The sequence below is a fragment of the Callospermophilus lateralis genome, chromosome 13, assembly GCF_048772815.1.
Source record: "Callospermophilus lateralis isolate mCalLat2 chromosome 13, mCalLat2.hap1, whole genome shotgun sequence".
Classification (NCBI taxonomy): Eukaryota; Metazoa; Chordata; class Mammalia; order Rodentia; family Sciuridae; genus Callospermophilus; species Callospermophilus lateralis.
In genome coordinates, this window is record NC_135317.1 from 8,565,531 (window position 1) to 8,589,002 (window position 23,472).

At 38.2% G+C, this 23,472-nt stretch overlaps 1 pseudogene across 1 annotated transcript in view; it reads right to left on the reverse strand.

Moving 5' to 3' along the window:
* The window catches only part of LOC143412012 (optineurin-like), a 39,404-nt pseudogene extending 17,827 nt beyond the window's left edge, over positions 1 to 21,577 (reverse strand). Inside the window, exons 1-6 of the transcript XR_013092933.1 lie at positions 21,390 to 21,577; positions 14,581 to 14,757; positions 13,665 to 13,867; positions 9,589 to 9,772; positions 6,993 to 7,066; positions 4,950 to 5,084 (exon numbers count right to left, since the gene is read on the reverse strand). The product of XR_013092933.1 is annotated as an optineurin-like (transcript). The remainder of the gene's footprint in view (positions 1 to 4,949; positions 5,085 to 6,992; positions 7,067 to 9,588; positions 9,773 to 13,664; positions 13,868 to 14,580; positions 14,758 to 21,389) is intronic.
* Between the last annotated feature and the right edge of the window lie 1,895 nt (positions 21,578 to 23,472).

Consider the following 23,472-nt stretch of genomic DNA (forward strand, 5'->3'; position numbering starts at 1 on the left):
ATAAGGACTTCATCTCAAAGGCAAGCCTGACTCATTACCTACAATCTGAAGAAATAAATACCTCTAGGCATCTGGGTAGAAAGCCATGACTTTTTCGAAAGCAGGTAATATATATTTCATATGAAAGATCATTATTTATACCTAGCAAGTTCCTAAGTTTTCCTTCCACTAATAAGGCCAATCATATTGGTTTAAAGATGAATTGCTTATTAAACTTGACTTTTTGGAATGGTATATAGAACTTGAAAAATAAAAATATGCCTTTAAAATACAAACACACTGATTACTCATTGCTGTTAAAGGTCTCATTCATAGAACATCTTCTTTTAAAACTCAACTATAATAATAAAAAGAATGCTTTTATTTGTACTACTTACTATGTTTTTGGATTTACTGAAAATAAAGGATGAATATATTTCCTCATTAGAAGACAATGGAGGTAGTAGGTTCCTAGACATTAACTCTGAACTTTTCTGAATAGTAGTGTGTTGGGTAAAAACCTAGATGCCTCCATGCCCTTTCACCTTTGAAAAGAGTTGATCACCAAATAAGACACTGGACAAATATTGACATGCCTTTCAGGTTATTTTTTCTATCTGGGAAAAAAAACTTATATTTAACATTTAAGAAGAGATCTCCTTATTGTTAAAATTCTAAACTGTTTCAATTGCAAAATACTTTCTTTTTTCCTAAAAGAGGATTGAACCTAGGACCTCTCAACATGCTAGGCAACTGCTCTACCACTGATCTACATCCCCAGCTCTGGAAAGTATTTCTTAAAGTGCTGCAGTATAAGATTAAGCCAGGCATGGTGATGTATTCCTATAATCCCAAAGATTTAGGAGGCTGAGAAAGGGGAATCAAAAGTTCAAGGCCAGCCAGGGCAACTTAGCCAGATCCTGTCTCAAAATAAAAAAAAGGCTGGGGATGGAGCCCAGTGGTAAAGTGCTGCTGGGTTCCATCCCCAGTACCACAAAGGCAAAACAAAACAAAAAAAGCAACAACGTATAATGTCTGAGAGAATTAATTATGCCATAGTATATTATGATTAAATGTTCCAGTCACATGAACTCTAAAACTATTTATAACCTCCCCTGCATCTTACACTATATACTTTGTATTATAAAAAGTATATTTATAAACAGAACTTAACTGACTTAAAAATGCTTAAGACACATAAATGTACCCCTGAAACCAGTCTAAATGATTTTGTTTACAACAGCATTGTTGTAGCTATTTCCATATAAAAAGGTTCATTGGATATTTTTAAAAGTGTATGCATCCAGAGGAGGAGGTACCATTTCTCAAATCATTCTATGAAATCAATATTAACTGAGACCAAAACTAGACAAAGATATCTCAAAAAAAACTATGAATTATCATCCCTTACATATAGAAATAAAAGTCCTCAACAATATATTAGCAAACTGAACCCAGCAACATATAAAAAGGATTATATATTATATCCCAAAGTGGGAATACAAAGTTGGTTTAACTGAAAATCAATTAATATGATATACTATATTAATAAAGGTTTTTCTAAAACCATATGATCAACTCCATATACACATAAAAAGCATTTGAAAAAATCCAAACCCCTTTCATGATAAAATTACAACAAACTAGAAACAGAAAGGAACTTCTCAACTGATAAAGGCATCTATGAAATACCCATAGCGAACATGAGATTTAATGGTAAAAGATTGCAAGCTTGGAGTTGAGGTGTAGCTCAGTGGTAGAGTATTTGCTGAGCATGCAACAGGCCCTGGGTTCAATCCCCAGTACCACTCTTCCACCAAAACACACACACACTGAAAGTTTTTCCCTGAAGGTTAGGAACAAAACAAGGATGCTACATTTCTAGTTAATACCACATTACAAGTTCTAGCCAGGGCAGTCAGGCAGAAAAAGAAATAAAAGGCATTCAGATTAGAAACAAAGAAGCAAAACTATCTCTATATGCTAATGATACAGTATGATTCTGTAATAAAAAAATCCTGAGGACTCCACTAAAAAATTAGCACTTAATAAATGACTTTAGTAAGGCTATAGGACATAAAATCTACATGCAAAAATTGTTTGTTGTATTTCTATGTAATGCTAATGAGAAAGCCAAAAAATAAGAAAACTATTCCATTTACAATAACATCAAAAAGACTAAAATATTTGGGAATAAATTTTGCAAAAAAAAAAAAAAAAAAAGGCAGGATGTATTGAAAAGTACAAAACAGGACTTGCCTAGCATGTGCAAGGCCCTAGATTCAATCACCAGCACTGCAAAAACAAACAACTCCCCCAAAACAAACAAAACCCAAAACCAAAAATCCCTGAACTATTAAAAATACAAAACATTATTGGAAGAAATTAAAGAAGATAAAAATAAATGGAAAAGCATCCCATGCTCATGAGTCAGGATATTGTTAAATGATAATACAGCCCAAACTGTATCTACAGATGCAATGTAAACCCTAAAATGAATCCCAATTGACTGTTTTTTCCCCCAGAAATCATCCAGGTGATTTTTTTTTTTTTTGGTACCAGGAATAGGATTCAGGGGCCCTCAACCACTGAACCACTGAGCCACATCCCCAGCTCTGTATTTTTATTTTTTTTAGAGACAGGGTCTCTAATGAGTGAGTTGCTCAGGGACTTGCTATGTTGCTGAGTCTGGCTTTGAACTTGTGATCCTCCCGTCTCAGTCTCTTGAGCCACTGGGATTACAGGCGTGTGCCACCATACCTGGCTTATCCAGGTGATCTTAAAACTCAAATGGAGGGGCTGGGGTTGTGGCTTAGTAGTAGAGTGCTCACCTAGCACATGTGAGGCACTGAGTTCGCTCCTCAGCACCACATAAAAATATATAAAATAAAGGTTATTTAAAAAAACTCAAATAGAACAGCAAGTAACCAAGAACAATAGCCAAAACAATCTTTAAAAAGAGCAAAGTTGGAAAACTCATATTACTGACTCCAAAACTTACTATAAAGCTCTCATAATCAAGACTGTGTGCCTGCATAAGGACATATAGATCAATGAAACAGAACCAAGAGCATAATGAAATTAGCCTTCTATATCACTCCATACACAATAATGAATTCAGAATGGATCACAGACTTGTAAAACTAAAACAATAAAAATCTTCAGAACACAGAGAAAAGCCTTGTGATACTGGGTTAGACAATGATTTCTGAGATACCATACTAAAAGCATATATGACAAGATTAAAAGAGAGGAAACCACATCAATATAAAATTTTTTTCTTGCACTGCAAATAATATCATCAAGAAAGTGAAGGGTTAAGAATGTGATATAGCAGTAGAATATTTGCCTAGCATGAGCTGAGTTCAATCCTCAGTAGCTCAGTAACATGAAGGAAAAAAAAATGGAAAGGGAAAAGGAAGGATAAAAACAACCCACAGAATGAGAGAAAATATTTGCAAATAATACTTTTAATAAATAACTAGTCTATTTGAATAGCTATTTCTCCTAAGAAAATTAAAACATGAAAAGATTCTCACTAGGGAATTAGAAATCAAAACTACAATGAGATGCCAATTCACATCTACTGAGATGGCTAAAATAAAAATGGTAGACAAGTGTTGATATGGATGTGAAGAAAGTGGAATATACATATACTGCTGGTGGTAATATACAATGGCATAGCCTCTTTGGAAAATGATTTGGTAGTTCCTCAAATATTAAACAGACTAGTAATTCCATTTCCTAGGTGTACACCACAGAGAATTAAAAACATATGTCCAAGCAAACACTTATATCCATGTGTTCATAGAAGCATTCATAATCAGTAAATGTTCATCAAGTGATAAATGGAAAAATGTCACATATCAAATGTAGAATATTATTCAGCAGTGTTATGGTTTGGATGTGAGGTGTCCCCCAAAAGCTCATGTGTGAGACAATACATGAAGGTTAAGAGGAGAAATGATTGAGTTATGAGGGCCTTAACCCAATCAGAGAATTAATACCCTGATGGGGGATCAACTGAGTGGTAACTGAAGGTGGGTAGCGTGTAGCTGGAGGGGGTGGGCATTGAGGTGTTGCTTTGGGGTATATATTTTGTATCTGACAAGTACAGACTCTCTCCCTGGTTCCTGATAATCATATGAGCCTCATCTTTACCACACTCGTACACCATGCCTTATCTGGAGCCCTAAGGAATGGAGCTGGTATTCTATAGACTGAGATCTCTGAAACCAAGAACCCTTAAATAAATTTTTCCTCTTCTAAAATTGTTCTTGTCAGGTCTTTTATTCACAATGGTGAAAAAGTTAACTAAAACAAGCAACAATAAGGAATTAAGTACTGATATATGGTACATTGTATATGAACCTCAAAAATACTATGCTAACTGGGCATGATATTGCACACCTCTAATCCCAGCTACTCAGGAGCCAAGGCAGGAGGATCACCCTGTCTGGGCAATTTAGCAAGATTCTTTCTCCAAAAATAAATAAACAAACAAACAAATAAATAAATAATAATTGGGGGCTGGGATATAGTGCACTGGTAGCATATGTGAGACATTGTGAGGCTCTGAGTCAACCCCCAGTATTAGGGAAAAAAAAAATCACTATGATAGGTCAAAGAAGCCAGTCATAAGAGATCACAAAAGATCACATATTTTGTAATTCCATTTATATAAAAAATGCTCAGAATTGGAAAATGTATAGAGACAGAAAGCAGATTACTGGGAGGCATGGGTAGTATAGACATGCTAATGGGATTTGGATTTCTTGTATGGTATGAGGGAAAAAATGTTCTAAAATTATATTGTGGCAATGATTGCACAACCCTAATACTGAATATTGCACAATATTCTGAAAACATTGAAATGTAAATTTTAAATGGAAGAACTGTGTGGTATCTCGGTTATATTTTAATAAAGCTGTTAACAGTGTATGCACATTTCAGGTCAAGCTATCTCATACCTTTCTTTGGCTTCTTTGAGCACAATTTCAAGTCTCTCCACCTTCTGGTTTCCTTCCCTTAGGCAAAGCAGGAGCTGGCTCACAGTTAATTCTTCAAATTCCAAATAATTCTTGGCACCTTTGGCAGATTTGCTCCTATATTGATACCACCACCATATTCAGTATAAAGGTTAAAAGGTTTTTATTTTTATCAAAAAATGAAAACCAACACTTAGAATAACCCAATATAACTGAGATTAGCTTAAACAAATTGTTTTCCAGAACATTCTCCAATTAATTCTCATCTACTGACATATGGATGGTTCCAAGACCCATAGTGCTATGCTCCTCCCTACTTTCTGGGGAAGGTGTAGGGACTGAGAGTGAGACTCCAGAGAAGCTAGCCTTAAAGTATAACTTGCTGTTTCTGAATGGTCACTGTGTAAGCAAGACCCCAAAACTCACTTTCCAGAGATCTAGTCTCAAAGAGGACTCAGCCAAATAAACTACATTGGTCTTTCTCCAAACCTGAGAAAGTCACTTTTACTTAAGAAAACATTTTTTTTTCTTTTTGTTTCAAGTAATCAAAGAGAAATATAGCCAATGTTGTCAAATATTTTTCTTGACTTCAAAATATGATTGAATAGAGACATTCTAATGACAAACAAAACCATGGCTACCACTCTAAAAACATTCAGGGACTATGATGACTATGGCAGGCACTATTTCAGTAAACTACTAGAGCTCACAAATCTAATAAAGAACCAACATTGAATTCCATTACTAGGAATCCAAAGCTCAAACTCTAAATCTAGAAATCAATCTCAAACTCCTTCTGATTCTCATAAATAATATAGGGTTGTTATTGTTTTTTTTTTTTAATAGCACAGTGGCTTAAAAGAAGAACTGATCTCTGCATGTGGTATGAATGAGGAGGAAGTGGCTTGAAATTGTCAAACAATTTTCTTCCTTCCCTATACTTCCAGGAAAGTCTTCCGATACCAAAAACAGAACTTGGGAAAAAAGTTTTAAGAATTTTTAACCTAAAAAAGGGAATAATATTCACTTACACCAACAGCCATTTTTGATGAAAGAATATTGTCTAATATTTTCTCTCTGATATAAGGGCTTAGAAACATGATTGGAAATTTTTTTTCACCTTTTATAAGTCATTATCTATGTACATTCATCAAGTTATAGAAAAAAAGATTTTAAAAGTCTATGAGGCAATCTTGGGATGTAGCTCAGTGGTAGAGTGCTTGCCTAGCATATGTGAGACCTTTGGTTTAATTTACAGTACCACCAAAAACAAACAAACAAACAAACAAACAACAACAACAAAAAACAATCTATGTAGCGCTGGACACAGTAGCTGTAATCCCAACTACCTAGAACGCTAAGGAGAACTGCAAGTTTGAGGCCATCCTCAATTTAGCAAGAACCTGTCTTGCCCTTTCATTATTTAAGATGTCTGTTTCTCAGTATCTACTTGGTTCAGGTAAACTTGAGACTATGCAGATATGATACCTGGGCACTTTCAAGAAACTCTTATAGTGATTGCTAGCATTAACAATAATCCTTAGAGAGGATCACCAGCACTGGTCACTCTGGTTTATAACTAGGGATGAACAGGGAAGATAAAAGTGATACATCTCATTGATGGAAGCTGGGCAGCCTGCTCCAAGTCAGACAGCATTGGTAAACAAATTAGCAAACATGGGTCCACTGGTAAACAAATTAGCAAACATGGGTCTTTGGGAAGCAATATCTTCTTTTGATGGAGGGCAGGACTGTTTTCACTTCTTACCTGATGGAGATGAAACACCTACAACAGAGTAGTCTGCATTAGTCAACCTAAAAAAGGCACCAAACATTGTTTTTATTCTCCACCAGTTTGGACTATAGCATTAAATAGCATTCAAACTGAATATTAATGAAAGGTCCTACTATAAATCAATAAAAAGTTACTTCTCCAGCCCATCATGTTTGACCTCCAGTGACAGATTCAAAGGGACAAGACTGCCCCATCTTTCTGCCTGACAGCTCTAGTCTTTCATCACATACATGTCAATGGAGACTGTTCTTGTAGGCTCAAGACTATTCTTGATTTCTTTTAATGTTCCATCTGCTTCTCCTTCCTGTAAAAGCAGAAATGAAAGGGATTAAAACAATATATCTACAAGACAAATTGTTTGTCAAAAGAAAAGAAAAAGGGAAAAGATCAAGAATTTTGATGATACAACCCAGGAAACTACGCAACATTTGAATGTGAAATGATTAAATTGGATCACTCAAGTGGAATGGAAATTTACTCTTCGCTCAGTCTGCACACCCTGTCAGGATTATAAATATCTAGGCCAAGGCGTAAAGGTCAGACTCTTCTCATTGAACACACTCTCCCTGACTCCATAAACACGAAAGCTTATCTTCTATCTCTCCTTTTTCCCTAGGTTAAGGTCACACAGCTAACAATCCCACATATCTTTCTTATACAGGTCTCTAAAATGTAAAATACTAGAACTCTATGAATCAAAGTTGACAAAGAGGCAATTTTCTTTGGATGAGGCTTACCTACATTTTTTTTTTTTTTTTTTTGCCAAATTAGGTCCTGTTAGAAATTTGCATGCACCTTAGGCCATTTAGGGATGGAGAAGGTTAAGTAAGACTAAAGCAGTATTTGCAAGGCAGTTATATTCAAATAAACTAATAGGGAAATCTTCAAAAATTAGAATAGATACTGTAGATATACTTCCTAAATCTTTTTTTTTTTTTTTTTTTTTTTTTGATACCACACTGAGCCACATCCAAGCCCTTTTAATTTTTCTATTTTGAGACAAGTTCTCATGAAGTTGCTTAAAGCCTAAGTTGCTGAGGCTGGCTTCAAACCTGCAATCCTCCTGCCTCAGCCTCCTGAGCTGCACTTTCTAAATCTTGTGCAGTATTTTCAAGTTCACAGCAGTGAGGCAAGCACAACTGTCCCTTATCTGTGAGGCAGAAGATGATGTTAACTATAAGAGAACAAGCCTAATTTGGAGAAGTCTGATATACTCTTTTGGTTTCCTGAATTTTATCAGTTATTTGCAGAAGGTTAAAATTCTTTGATCAAATTTCTGCTTCAGTAATCTTCCAGGAAGGACACTCTGGTAAAGGAGCCTTTTCAAACCTAAATTTCTCCTGATTTTGGCATGGATAGAAAGGTCACTAAGAACAATTTTCCAACTCTATTAATCTTTAGTGTGGTAAGTGAATAAGGAAGACCCACAGTAATATTCCAGAATACCTAGTAAATCAGCTGTTTTTCAAGTTGCTCCCCACTACCCCTGACTGATCAATAAAGTCCATTTCCTTTTTCAGGGCACAATTTATCTCTTTTCCCGAATCAGATTTGCACTTTGACAAAGCTCAAATGACCTTCTATATTACAGAGGATTTTATCCTTGTGTGTTTTTTCTCCTTCACTGTCCAATCTTTTGTAGTGTCATGGAAAGAGAGGCCCCTACATGATCTACGTACCCACTCTGCTCTTTAACAGGACTATGTGTATATCCAGAAACAGTCGTAATAGACACTTCACAAGAGTTTAGGGATCAATACACACCACCTTGCTTAGCTCACTTCATTTTGGGTTGACAGGAATTTGACTTTGACAGCACTGGGTTCAAACTCAGTTCTCATATACCCCACAACCTGTAACAGTGGTCATGTTATGCTTTGAATATAATTCTTACTGCTCTGCCACTGCAACTTATTTTTTAAATGGACATGTTTCTTTCTCCTCCTCTCTCCTGGGTCCTCCCTAATCTCAGGGGAAACAGGATTACCTTTCTTCCCCATCCTAAGCAGAGTACACACTCACCATAGGGATAAAGTAATCCAGACTTTGGGGATGGTACCAGAAGTTCTCAGAAAGGTCTTATCTCCCAAATGAACAAGTGAATTACAACTCCAGAAAACACACAGAATGTAGCCTTTGAGTCACCTCTTTAAAAGCCCCCTGTTCTTGCTGATGGGCAGAGTCATGGCTGTTGGGACAGGAGTCCCCTGTGTTTCTCCTCTGCTACCAAAGCAATAAATCTTCTTTTTCCTTTTTCTCAAAATCCTGACCTTGTTATTGGATTGGCTTTGCGGACAATGACAGAGATTTTGGCAACAAATCTACCACCAGAACAGCTCTTCCCTCTCTTCTCATTTTTAATTTCCCTAGTTCCTCATAAGACTTTGAAAAGAGAAACCCACAACTAAAAAGTATTTAAAAACCATTGGTTTACTACATTTGATCACAATTCTGCTCATCTAAGTGAACTGGTCTCACGGCTTTGAGACCTTATTTTAAAAATGACCAGAAAGTTCATGCTTTATGTTTTTTTGTTTTTGAGTTGTTTTTAGGTCAGTCACAAAAACAACCAATTTGCCAGGAAAAGTTGGGGAAAATGATTATATCTTTTGTCATAAAAGGTAATTTATATTTTTTCATTTTTGCTAGGAAACCCTTGAAAGCATTGTACTTAAAAAAAAAAATGGGAGCTAATTTATCATTGCTACACTAAAATTTCCTCATTATTTCACTTCCATTGTTGGCAAAAAACAGTAGTAATTGTTTCCTCTGTCTAGATGAGGCTTTGTAGTTTGCTTAAAACAAGACCAAAAACAAAACTCTTACAATCATCTTGATTTCAACAAAGGAGTCTTCTGAGGAGCCGCTGGCAGTCAGCTTGAGCTGTAATTCAGACACGATGACCAGCAGGTCTGCCTTTTCAGCCTGAAGGCTTGCCACCTGGGTCTTCAGCTGTTTTCACTTCCTGCTCTGCTACCACCTTGGGAAGCCTAGAGTCACCAGTGGGGTCCTGGAAATGACAAGGAGTAAAGCACATAAACAAATCAACTAAGGGCCTACGCATCAAAATTGATTTTCCTCACACTCATGTACAAGGCTGTTTTCAATATCTTTGTACGCTGGTTTAAACAGAAAACCCAGCTCTTACTTGACATTTATTTTAACAGAACATTTAAGGTGGAAATTTTTACTGTGTGTGCACTTCTGGGTATTGAACCCAGTGGCTCTCTACCACTGTGTTACATCCCCAGTACTTTTTATTTTTTATTTTGAGACAGGTAAGTTGCATAGGCTGCCCTCAAACTTGAGATCTTCATGCCTCAGTCTCTGGAGTAGCTAGGATTCATATGACACAATGCCAAGCATTTTACATTATTTTTGTTGTACTCAAATAACAGAAATTTAAAATGACTTCATGAAAGAAAGAAAGTCTTCCATAGCACATTGAAATATGGATATTATGAAAAGAACCAACCAGATTTTGGCAATGGTGAATTAGACCAAAACTCTAGAAAACAAAAAGAAAAAGAAAAAACTCCCACCTTTTTTCCTCTCCAGAAATGTCCACTTATCCCCATTCTCCCTATACTCATGATATCTAACTAGAAGCCAAAGCACCAAGGATATTACTTGGTCCCATGACAGCAAAACACAGTGAAATGACCCAAATCCTCCCAATATGTAAGCTGGTGGGTACAATATTCTATGTTGGTGTTTGAAAGTTGGTAAAAATAAATCTGGTGAGAAATAGGAAATTTAAAATTCAGAGATTGGTACCAAAAGCAAATAAATAAATAAATAAAATTTAGCCTATAAAAACAATAATTAGCACTAATATCCCACTAGTGCCTACTATGCATTGTGTTCACCCTGTTGCAATGACTGCATATGTCAACATCACAGGAGAAAGACCCTTTTTAGGTATGGCATTTTCACTTGGGAATAGGGAGAACAGATCTTGTCTATACTCTGTCCATCACTGGGGGTATGACCTTGAACAGAATCCCTGAAATTCCTGGTCTCAGTTCTCTTAGGTTAGAAGGGAAGATGTGACACCACATACTTGGTTCTCTCCCTAAGAAACCTCCAAGGCTCTTATGTGCATGACAACATGCTTCATTTAGTTCCCTTTCCAAATTGGAAGTGTAGATGCTTGAGAGCACCAGAAAATTTCAGCATTCCCTGCATCTTAATAGTTCAGTGAAAAATAACAAATTCTTCAGACCAACCTTTAAAGAAAAATCTTAATTCTCAGAAACTGATAGCATAATTAACTATTATCAACATGATCTCTAAACAAATAATTTAAATGAGTGATCCATAACTTGTAGTCAGCATTGTCTGAGTTTTATCCTTTTCCTCTCCCAACCTCTCTAAAAGATTTCCCAAGAAACAAAGAACAGGCCCAAAGGTTCAGAGTGGAACTTTAGCAGTATAAGAAAGACACGTGGCTGGACCACAAACCAGCTAGTCCAGGAGGTACTGACTTGTTACCCGATGGGCCTCCCGCTGCCCAGGTGATACTCTGCCTTCAGCTGGAGCAGTGCCATGCTGGGAACTACCACACATTCAAAGGAAAGCAGCTCAAAGAACCCCAAGAAGCAAATTCCAAGGAAAGGTTAGAAGCTGTGCAAATTCTCTCAGCAGTGACTCACACAAAAGAAACAAAGGTGAAGAATGAAACAGGAAAAGCATAGGTATACCTCACCTAGAACCAGGAACGAGTCTAAGCGAAACTAGCCTTTTTAGGAAACATTATGTGTGCCCTCTTGACCTCTCTAAGGACATTTTGTAGAAAGCATTTTTATACACCTTAGTATAAGGAGAGAAAATTGAGTTTTAAACAAGTGTTTGAGGATCAAGGATAAAAAACTGACATTAGAATCTCAGATTATTTGTCTAAATTTTCTTTTTCACAATTCCCTTAATTGTCCTCAGGAAATAATAAATCCAATTATTTTTCCATGAAACTCCTTATAAGATAACCCTTCAAATTTCCCTTCATTTACTACTGAAATCCTTTCATTTGCTTCCTAGATTAGCGCTTCTATGGTTTATCTCTGATCTCTACTCCAACTCCATTCTTTGTTACTCTCTTTCATCACTTCTGAGCCCTTACCACTGACCTTCATGTGACACAATTTGTCTTTTCATGTATTTGTACAATCTTTCCTCCCATTGTCCTGAAAATGTGCCTAAGTTAATATGCCATCTTAGAATCCTATAAGGATTCTATCTATTGACCCTGCATAGCCATTTGTATAATTAAGGTAGAAAACACTCCCTGGAGATAATTTTAATGCATAATTCAGTGAAATCAGACAGAACCTCTAGTGCCTGGCCTCATGAGGATCAGAAAGTAGACCTCCAAGGGAGATCTCTGTTCATCCTCATGTGGAGTTTGTGTCCTGTGATCACTTGCCTTGAAAGCAGCTGTTCAAAGCTTCAGCTTCTGATTTAACTTCTTCCAATTCTGGAGCCTTCTAGGAAAGCCCATAGGCAGATAGCTCAAAAAGACAAACTGCTTCTGGAAGCTGCTATCTTGGCTTCAGTGTGATAGGCCCCAGCTGGCTAAAGCCAACAATCAGCTCACATTCCAAAATCCAAGGAAGCAACATAATTTAAGATATTTTCTTCCAGAGATTAGAAAATCATTCATATATCTTAGGTGATCATTTCTTCAGAGAATTTTTCCTCAAAAATATTTAGCTAATGAGAAGTTCCCGCCCCGCCCCCAAAGAAACAACTTCATGCTCTTTGAACAGTAAGACAAATTGATGGTTCAGGCATGATAAATCTTACCAACAATGCAAATATAAATTTATCCAAGCAGAATATTCATCATTCCATGAGCAGGATGATGAGTAAGATCATTGATATGAACTGTAGTATTTTTGTAATCAACTTCTCATGTTTTGAATTATTCACCCCCCTTTTCCATTATTTTTAATTTTCTTTCTATTCCTTACCCATTCAAGAAAATAGAGATCAACAAAATTCAAAGTAAAAAGCCTCAAGAAAAAAATCACTGATAGCTAGAATACATCCTCCCTAATACAACCAAGTACTTCATGTTCCAAAGGATTAAGTGCCAGCTTGGAAGAAAATGAGTAGCAGATGTCCACCCAAGTGAATAATAACCAGTGACCCTTGGAATATTGTCAGGGACTTCAAATGTGTCCTGGTTTGTTTTTCACTAACATCTTTGACATCTACTCTCTAGTATGAATACATTTCCCAGGTTACTTGGGTGATATGTCTCTTTCTCTTTAACCTTGGCAACTCTATAGCCAGCCTCTCATCACAACGTGGCATTTGACAAGTCATTTTTCAAAAAGAAATGTAAAGTGAATTATCTCCATTTTAGATGGAGAGAAAGGACAAAGTCAATAAGTAAAAATACTGAATAGTAGATGTTTTAAATGTAATTTTTATCAGAGACATAATCTAAAAGACAACAATTGGATGGTTCAAAGCAGAGGTCCACCTGCATCGCTGTAATGAATATGAAACGCTGATTTATCGCCTCGGTATTCTTTGGACTACAATCAACATGGTTAAAGCCTTACAAATTTCTTTTCCCCAGCAGAGATTATACAGGCTTAAGCTGCAATCTAGGGCTGGGGTTGTGGCTCAGTGGTAGAGCACTTACCTAGCTAGCATGTGTGAGGCACTGAGTTTGATTCTCAGCACCACATATAAATAAATAAATAAATAAATAAATGTCCATCAACAACTAAAAACATACTTAAAAAAACTTCAATCAATTTTTTTTCACCAAAAACACTTTATACAACACTAGTTCAGCCTGAATCATGAAAGGTTTTCATCTAGGAGTCTAGACAAATAAGATTCTATTGAAAATACTAAGAAACAACATCATAATTTATCAGTCTTCTCACCTCAAATGGTCTTTCTGATTTCCCTTTTAGTTTTCCAAGATCTTCCTTCAATTTTTCATTTTCATGACTCAAGGCCATCAGGCGCTCTTTGGCTTCTTTGCTCTGTATCTCAAAAAACTGGCGTTCTTCCTTCTGTTTCTCTGTCCAGGCTGAGAGCTCCTCAAATCGCCCTTTCATAGCTTGATTATTTAGCTTCATGGCTTCTGTATGGGGGTCAGAATGAGGAAGTCACACACACCAGGAGAATGGACCAAATGGGCCCACAGCCCACTTCACCACTTGGCTCTGGATCTAAACAGGCCAGCCTTGGCCTGGGCCCAAGGGTCAGCAGGAGAAAGATTATATCAAAGTGAGTGGTTTTTGCTTTCAGACAGGACTAGTGAACATTTCTAGTCCTCAAAGTATCAAGAAAAAAAATTGATTTGGATACCTCCACTATAGCCCAAATTCCCATTTCTAACTAGGAGACTAAGGAAGGTCCTATCACTCTGTGATAATAACACCCTTTCTGCCAAAAGCCATAGTTTGACATATCAGAATGCTTCCTACGAATAGGTAATATTTAGAACTAAGTCTGTATTCAAAGAAGCCTTCCTTTCTTTTCCCCCTTTTAATAGACCAAATGCCACTATACTATTTCCCTGAGATAGAATTTTTTTTTTTCTTTTTATTTTTTTGCAGTGCTGAGGATCCATCCCAGGGCCTTGCACATGCTAGGCAAGCATTCTGCTACTGAACAACATCACCAGTCCCTGACAGAATATGTTTTATTCTTACGTTATAAAGAGATAAATAACAGAAAGCATTTTAGCCCTACCAAAAGCCATCTGGGCTCATGTAGGAGACTTGTTACAAAGGAATTATGTTTCATAAAGGCCCCAGGTGAGTGGAGAATATGGGTTGAGTGGCTGCTCACCTTTCAGCTGGTGGTTCTCAACCAAGAGCTCCTTCATCTGCTGCAGCAGCTCCTCTGGGGTGAATGTATCCAGGCTGGGGAGAGCCAGAATGGGGGGTCCATTTCCTGTGGTCTCAATGGGACTGTACCCCTTTTCAGTCAGGCAGCTGAGAGGTTGGTGGGACATGGCAGAAGTTCCTATGGAAAAGCCACAAACTGAAAATCTAGCCATGCCCCCTCTACCAAGGGTGTCCTTGAGTCTCACAGATCCATTAATAATTACTAATATTTATTTCCAAAGTTGCCAACTTTCTCCACTTGCATTTTGAACTTTTTAAATTCCTTTTTTTTTGTTTGTTTGTTTTAAACAAAAAGGCATATCCCAGTTTCAGGGAAACATGCATGTGTGTATACATGTACAAAGGGATACAATAAGAGACTGGAAAATGAGAAGGAAGGGTATGTGTAGACATGGGCAAAGCATTATTAAATTTTCCCATGCAGATCTTTAAATTCAAATCTCCTTACTTTGAGTGAATTATATGGTATGTGAATTATATCTCAGTAAAACTGTTAATATTCATATATTTATTTTTCGTATTTTTGGTTAAAAGGGAAGGGGAGAATGAACAGTTTTTTCAATGCTTAATTTGTGTTAAAATACCATCCAAACATATCATTGCCTCTCTATTCTTCATTAAAAGTCACCCAGGTAGCTATTTTACTGTGAAGAAACTGAGTTCACAGAGGTATACAGCTTGTTCATGGCAAAGAAGTGGCACAAACAAGTATCAAAAGATGATTTCCACACCCACCCTATCATACAATAAAGGTGCTACTAAATACATGGCCTTCAATATCATATTTTGCAAAACATATACACAAAAATTTTAAGACATCTTGCTATTTTGTATTCTGAAAATATTTCTACTCATATATGACTTTATTTTGTAAACGGGTCAGTGTGGACTTAAAAATACAAGATACCAGTACATACCAACTCTATTTCTTTATTATATACCACCCAGACAAACAGGGACATCATTCCATGACTGGATATATGCTATGTGAAAAAACTTTTATCTTCACACTTTTTTTTTTCCATCAAGAACTGATGTGGATGGATTATAAAGCTAAACAAAAGCCACTGACACCAAAGAAGGCCCTAGGATGAAGAAGTAAGCAAGCCCATTTTTAATGGGAGAAAGACATTGCTCTCAGACCCATCACTCCTCATGATTACAGAGGCTGTGTGGCCCCTTTGAATTGTGCATGAAATCAGTCACTGCAAGACAGAGGCAAGAGAACTGTCTTCTAAAATATAACAAGAGGCAAGGGTTTCAACTCTCTGCCTGTGCTTTGGAAATGAGAGGATGGCACACTGATTTTGGTAGGGAAGAACTTGTAGGCAATCAAGACAATGCTACCACCAATAGAGACAGCAGGTCCTGCAGCACCACTAGCCATGTGACTTCTACCTAAAGCAGTCAGCACAAAGAAATGCATACTCATGAACTAGTCCCGAGAATGGCAACTTTATGAATGGAAAACACTGATAAAGCATTTTACTCAATTCTGAACCTCTTGCATTTATGTCTTACACAACTAAATTGATCTAGAAAAAAGATATCATGCTAAAATGTTCCATCATTTAGCATTAAGGAACTAAAACAGACTGCTCTTCTAGAAGGAAGGAAGGGAAGGAAGGGAGGAAGGAAGGAAGAAAGGAAGGAAGGAAGGAAAGAAACTGCCAATGTCCATGACTTTCCATGAATTTATTTCTGTGCAGAATGATCTTGGTGCCAACATTTCATTAAAATGAGGTTTTTCCTTTTTTTTTTTTTAATGGGGTTTTCTGATAACAGTGTTCATACCTATTTTGCAGAGGAATAATAAACTTCCAAGTAATAGGCCTAAATGTGTAATTCATCAGCCAATATAAAATTTCCTTAGGTATTCCTCAATTACATTATAGTTTGCAAGGGTGCATCTCTCCCTCTCTCTCTCTCTCTCTCTCTCTCTCACACACACACACACACACACACACACACACACACATTTTTTTTTCTCTTAGTACTAGGGATCAACTCCAAGGCCTTGTGCATGCTAGGCAAATGCTTTACTACTGAGCTACACCTGCAGCCCAAAATATTTTTTTAAAATATCTAAACACTTATCTAGAGATGTTGTCAGTTTTGTCTTTTCATATGAACAAATTTTCCCTTAATTGTTTTTCCAAGGGAGAAGGAATAGAAAGGGAGAGGAAAAGGGGAAGGAAAGGGAAAGGGATGTTTCCTTGAAAAGTATTCAGATGTTTTCCTCCTAGACCTTCCTTGACACCTTTACCAAGTCTACAGATAAACCATAATAAAGGTAAAACCAGTTCTAGTTGTTATATCAGTGCTTCCAGCTTTTTCAGATTGTCCAGGTTTTATAAGGATATTGGAAAAAGCTGGGTTGTGCTAAAAGAGGCAGTAGAAAAGCACTTATACCACTAGCCAAATGTGTGGCCTTGGGAAGTCACCTGACCTGTTGTGATAACTCACTGACTGGTATAGCAGATGATATGCTTCATTGTTGCTCTCAGCTCAGCAACCCTGTGAAAGGTATTCTTTGGTTTCTAAGATTATAGTCCTACTTTACCCTTCAACATAGACACATCCTCATGAGCATGTCTCTCACCAATTCATATACCTGTCCTAGTTACAGCAAACTATTTTTATCCAATATTGTTAGGAAAAATTAGTTTTTAATTCAAATGTTACAATAGATAAGAAGTTAGCATGGACGATAACCATAGCATATAGATTCTATCAAAATTTTACTAACAGTAATTTAATATAAAATAATTTTGGATGACTCAAAGGGCGCTTTATGATTTTAGAATGTTCTGGAGGAATTATTATGAGTGATCACTGTAGAGTGCACATGTGAAATATCTATTGGTAGAAATGCCAGTTAGGGAAAACTTAAAATTAAGTTTTAACATCACCTTGAGAAACCTTCAAGTGGGCAAACACAGAGGTATATTATAAATCTTTGCACATATATTCAGAGATTACAGAAATTGGAACAATGTCATTTAGTCCAAGAGTCTATCTAATAACAGATTTTCTCATAATAATCTAAATGACCTCAATCTGAAGTGTGTCAGTTATCAGAAAAAGTGATATTTAATAATGGAAGGATTGAGCACAGAATTTGTCAAGATTTCACCAGTAAGGAAGACTGAGAACTACCTGGTAGGTAGAAGGTCAAAAGCAAAAATCTAGATTTTATTCTTAGATCTGCTACCTGAATTCCTAACATCATATTCTTATTTTTAATTCAAGAATATCAAGCAATTATAGAAATGACTTGACCTTGGAGACATGGACATAACTCTCATTCCTGAGTTGGCCTTAGAGATAATTTAGTCCAACTTCTTATTCAAAGCAAGAATGTCTTGTCTAGTTTCCACGATGCATGTTCACAAAACAGGTTTGAATATTTCAATGACAGAAAACATGAGCAATAATTCAAGTTGTGGGCACTGTCTCTTCTATTACAGGATGGCTGATGGCCAGAAAATTGTAATGTGTTAAGTAGAATTTACTTTACACTGGCTTCTACCCACTAGACATTAGACACAAAATAAGATTAGGCCCTTACCCTGATACAGTTGTGCCTTCAAATTTGCTACTGAAGTATTCATGGGTTCAATTCCTACATGGATAAATCACATTTTTTGTTGTTGTTGTGTTTGTTTGTTTTTGGTACCAGTGATTGAACCCTGGGGTGCTTAACCACTGAGCTACAGCTCCAGTCCTTTTTTATATTTTATTTTGAGACAGGGTCTCACTAAGTTGCTTAGGGCTTCGCTAAATTGCTGAGGCTGGCTCTGAATCAATAGCTGCCTAATCCTCCTGCCTCAGTCTCCTGAGCCTGGGATAAATTAGTCTTAAAGTGAAAACTTGTTTCTTGCTCAGAGATAATAGTTGGCTCTTGGCAGTATAGTTGGCTCTACCAGTATGTATTCACAGAGGGGCTAAGATTCCATGGTTGCATCAGCTAAACCCATCACCACACTGGAAAAAGAACTTAAAGAGTATTTATAAAAGAAGGCTTACCATTATATACTAGAAATTCTAGTTTGATGTAGTATCTTCCTATTACACAGAAAACAGAAACAGCTTTAACCTAGTCACCAAGATAGGAACCTGGGAGTGATGCTTGATACTTTGAATTCCCTCTTCTGTCAAGTATAATTGATCCTCAAATAGTAGTCTCTCCCACCCACTAAATGCTTCTCAACCTCCTCTCCATCCCCATAAGCTTAGTTCAGGCCCTTCTTAGTTTGCCTGGACTTTGGAAATTCTGACCACCATTGAGAACAGGATTTTTTATTTGTTTTGTTTACTTTTTGTCTACTGCTGTACCCCCAACCCTGAGGACATTATGTAAAACATATAATGAAAGGTTCAATATATCCTTATTGAATGGATTTTAACAGCTGCCTTTAAATGGTCTGACTTTTCTCTCTTTCCATTTCAGTTCCATTGTCTCTTCTATAACATGAGGTCATTACCTGAGTACAACTATTCTTTTTTTTTTTTTTTTTTTTTAAAGAAAGAGTGAGAGAGAGGAGAGAGAGGGAGAGAGAATTTTAATATTTATTTTTTAGTATTTGGCCGACACAACATCTTTGTCTGTATGTGGTGCTGAGGATCGAACCCAGGCCGCATGCATGCCAGGCATGGCGCCCTACCGCTTGAGCCACATCCCCAGCCCACAACTATTCTTATAAGACAGAGTTCTGGCAAGACAAATATGGCCTTTCAGGTCCAGGCTCAACATACCTATCCACGGTGTCATCTGTCACCAAACTACTCATACTCAAGTACACAGAAAGGCTCACAATTCTCTGTGTTCTTAGCCTCTGCACCCTTGTCTCTTTTGTCATTTGCCTTAGATCTCTGACTCCATCTCAAATATGATGTCCTGTATCAAATGAACTCTTTCTTCTCTTAAGCACCCAAGAGCAATTTGTGTCTCTACTTCCTTGGCCTTCCTTCCCCACACTTACTGTTGTCATCTTATGCCCATCTATTTTCTCTCTGTGTTATTCTTACTAAAGACTGCACACAGCAGGCTTCCAATGTTTGCTGAAATGAAAAGAAAATACAGCATAATGAAGTATTTTTAAGTCTCATATCTGTAAAGTGTTTTCTGCTGTATAAATGACAAACCCCACATGCTGGTATTGTTATGTTTTCCTAGAGTTCTATGGCATTCACTTCCAGATTTTTTTAAAATCAACCTTAAAACCAATTTTAAAAATCAAAATTGCTTTTTATATCACTGCAAAGGCATCAAAATACTATCTCATAACATATTCTCATGCTCCATTGCAATACACATGTTGAAGTGGAAACAATGAAAATTTTTAAAATAGATTTTATTTTTAAGATTTTATTTTTTTCCCTTTGCCTTTTGTTTACCAGTCTATAAATTCTAAAGAATTTATTAAATAGGCCAACTCTATAAAATTCAGATAAGCAGGTTTGAGGATCACTGGGTATTTTTCATGGTGAGAACACCTACGTGCTACTATTTGAGAATCAGAAAGAAAGTAATACACTGATCAATTCCTTTCAAGTTTATTTGGAGGGAAACCTCGATTCTGTATCATAATATGCAGGTTAAAGTTTTGTTGTAAAACAAAGACGGTGTTACTTTTATAGTGTTGTACACACTATATAAAGAACTCTTAAAACAGATTCAGTGAAAAAACAGATCAAATACCCTTCAGACTCAAATCAGTCCTTGTCCACTACAAACCACACTCAAACTGCACTTGTCTTGTCCATTCCAGGGCAGTCCCTGGCCTTGGCTTCTGCTCTGGGTCATCTCTAGTACAATACAAATAGGCCTGTCCTGGGAGGCAGCCTTGGCTCCCCACCTCTTCTTTCCCTAGGTCAAAAGAGCCAGGTGGCTGGCTGCTCTTGTTACAGTGCTGCTCTGCTAGTCAATTCTTAAGCCTCTGGGCATCCTGACAGTGTCTTCTGTGTTTTTCTAAGTCTTTCCCTAAGGCTTTAGTTGTCCATTTCATCCTTAAACACCTCTGTGGCACACATTTCCATAAACAGTACTCTTGGTAGCAAGGCCTGGCCAGAAGCTAGGTTTCATTTCTTCTGAGCCTGTTTATTGCCTCATCTTACACATTTCTGACTGTAAAAGCAATTCCTTTGAGATTCTCAGCTCATCAAATATTCATTCTCTCTCCCTCTGCTGTATATCTATCTGTATAGCTACATAAAGTAAAATCTACATATATATGTAGATTTCAGAGAGAGAGATCACACACCTTCCTAGACACAACGGTTTACATTGACTCCTCTGAGCTGACCACCTTGGAGAGCCCACCACCTTGGAGAGGAGTCATTACTCTTTACTGTTCCTGGAACACCTCGTTGATAGTGTTTTCATGTCTTCCAAGAGTGCACCTTTAACCACTTCCTCCTACAAGAGGACATTACCCTCAAAACACCCCCGTGACCTGCAGAGGAAGTCACCTGCAGCTAACCAAGCCAGTGTTTTTACCATTCAGGGGCTCAGGGACCCTCTGGGGTGGCCGCACCGGTCACCCTTTCACAGCAGGTCATGATCTGGGGCCTGAAAACCCTCGCAAGGCAGTTGTCCCACGGGAGGTATGCCCCATGGCCGCCCCAACCCTCGTCATCCTCAGGCCTCATGAGCCGAGACGGGGGAACCGCTTCCAGGGCGAGAAGCACTCCCCAAGGAAGGAGCCAACCCCCACCCAGTCCCTGTCGCTCCCTACCCCAGCTCACCGGCCGCCGGCGATCGGCTTCTCTCGATGTCCCTGACCCCTAGGCATCGTGCCCCTGGAGGAGAGCTCCCGGCCCGGATGTGGACGCCGGCTGGGAGACCAGCCAAGGGCGGGGACCTGAGCTGCGGGGCCCGGGGGCTTACAATCTGCCTCAAGACCTGCCGGCGCAGCTCAGCTGACCACAGCGCCAGCTCGTCACCTCAGCCGGGGAATTTCCCAGGCTCCGCCCAAGGCACTCCAGTGGCCACGCCCCTCGTGGCCTCGCCCAACGTCCCGCCCTTCCTCTCTCCTGATGGTGCCCAGCGTTCCACCCTCACTGCTTTCGTGCAATGCCAAGCTCCCCGACCCAGGGGGTAGGAAAACGCTGAGGTGACAGATGTCTTTAATTAAGATAAAGTACGAATTAGAAGAAGCGTGTGGAATCGGTCTTCCCTGATTTGCTTCTTGCTCTGCAAGACCAGAGCAGCAGGAGGTCTTGGAAAGAGGAAGAGGGTCCCAGGCAATGTATATATGTATGTATATATCAATATATATCAATATATATATATATATCAATATATATATATATATATATATATATGACACAATACTTTCATTTTTATTTATTTTAATGTGGTGCTAAGGGTCGAACCCTTAGCAAGTGCTAGGCGAGCACTCTATGGCTGAGTCACAACCCCAGCCCACCCCCCACCCCAGGCAATTTCAAAATGAAGCCTTTATCTGCTGCTGTCTGGCTGGGCACAAGATCACGAGCCACTCAAACAGGAACAAACTTTATTTTTGAAACAACCGCCAAATACCACGTTTGTGTCCAGGAAGAATCCTGATCCACCCACGCGGCGTTCCGCCGGTTCCTTCCCGGACCCCCAGCGCCAAAACTTCCCCCGGAATTCCCTCCTACTGCACTTTCCCAACCAATGGGAACTCTCCAGGAGTCCCGCAGCAGGCCCAGGTAAACAGCAGGAGTCCGGTATCCATATGAATGTAATTTTTAACATAATCATATCATCTCAATGGCTAACTGGCGTCACCTTTCAATCAAAAATGCCATGCATCATATTAGTTGGCTGTGGCTCCCAGCATTTATCTGTTTTAAATCAACCTTAAATCTAGGCATAGTTAATAGCATAACAACTTTCCATACCAAAGACACCTCCCCTTTTGCCTTAATTGAAAAGAAAGTGTTCAGGATGCTGATTGGGCTCTTATTCTTCCGGATCTGTTAACACCTGGATGCTTCCGATGCCCCAGGCAGGTGGGATTAATGTATTGATCAGGATCATATTTGTGAAGCAGTCTTTGCTGCTGTGGGAAGTATTGATCTATTATGCCAAAGAAGGGAAAATGCTTCTGCATCAGTAGAATTAAAGGGTTGAAAACAATAGGAGAGAAGATCTGTCCTGGTGCAATCCAGACATCAGAGAAAGCATCAGTGAGTCATTGTCATAGGACCCAGATTTCCTCTGATCACAAGGGCAAGGACTTGGTCAAAGTGTTGAGACCAAAAAGAGGATCCCAGAGCAAGTCATATAAACAAATTAGGGTGGGATCCCAGGTAGTCTGCGAAAGCGTTTGTGAGCAGGTTTGTATTTAAGGTAGAAAAGAATGTCATAACACGGAAGAACTTGATCTAGGAATATAAGTATTGACTGTGTTATAGTTAAAGCTTCATAAACTGACTTCCAGACCACTCACATATAATTGAATCAAGCCTTTATTGAAGCACACTGGTGGCGGCTGACCAGAACATAACGTTGTTCCCCTGATCAGCCCCGAACAATTGCAAGGGCACTCCTTATAAGCCTGAAAACCACAAAAGGGATGTTGGGGGGTGCGGGGTCTAGACAATACAAGCAAGCCAGGTTACAGAAGCGGGACAGTGCAGTCAAGCGGAGGGAAACCTAACCAATCACAGTTAGCCCAGTCACCCCAGTTACAGAAATAGAGCCACATTACCCTAGTTACAGAAACAATACCCCATTAGGTAGTTTTGTGTTCTTAAAGGTTCCTATAGCAAAAGGAAAAGAACATCTTGCCCCAGTCATGACTCTTCTACTTGGCATGGTTGTTTTACAGGATGAAGT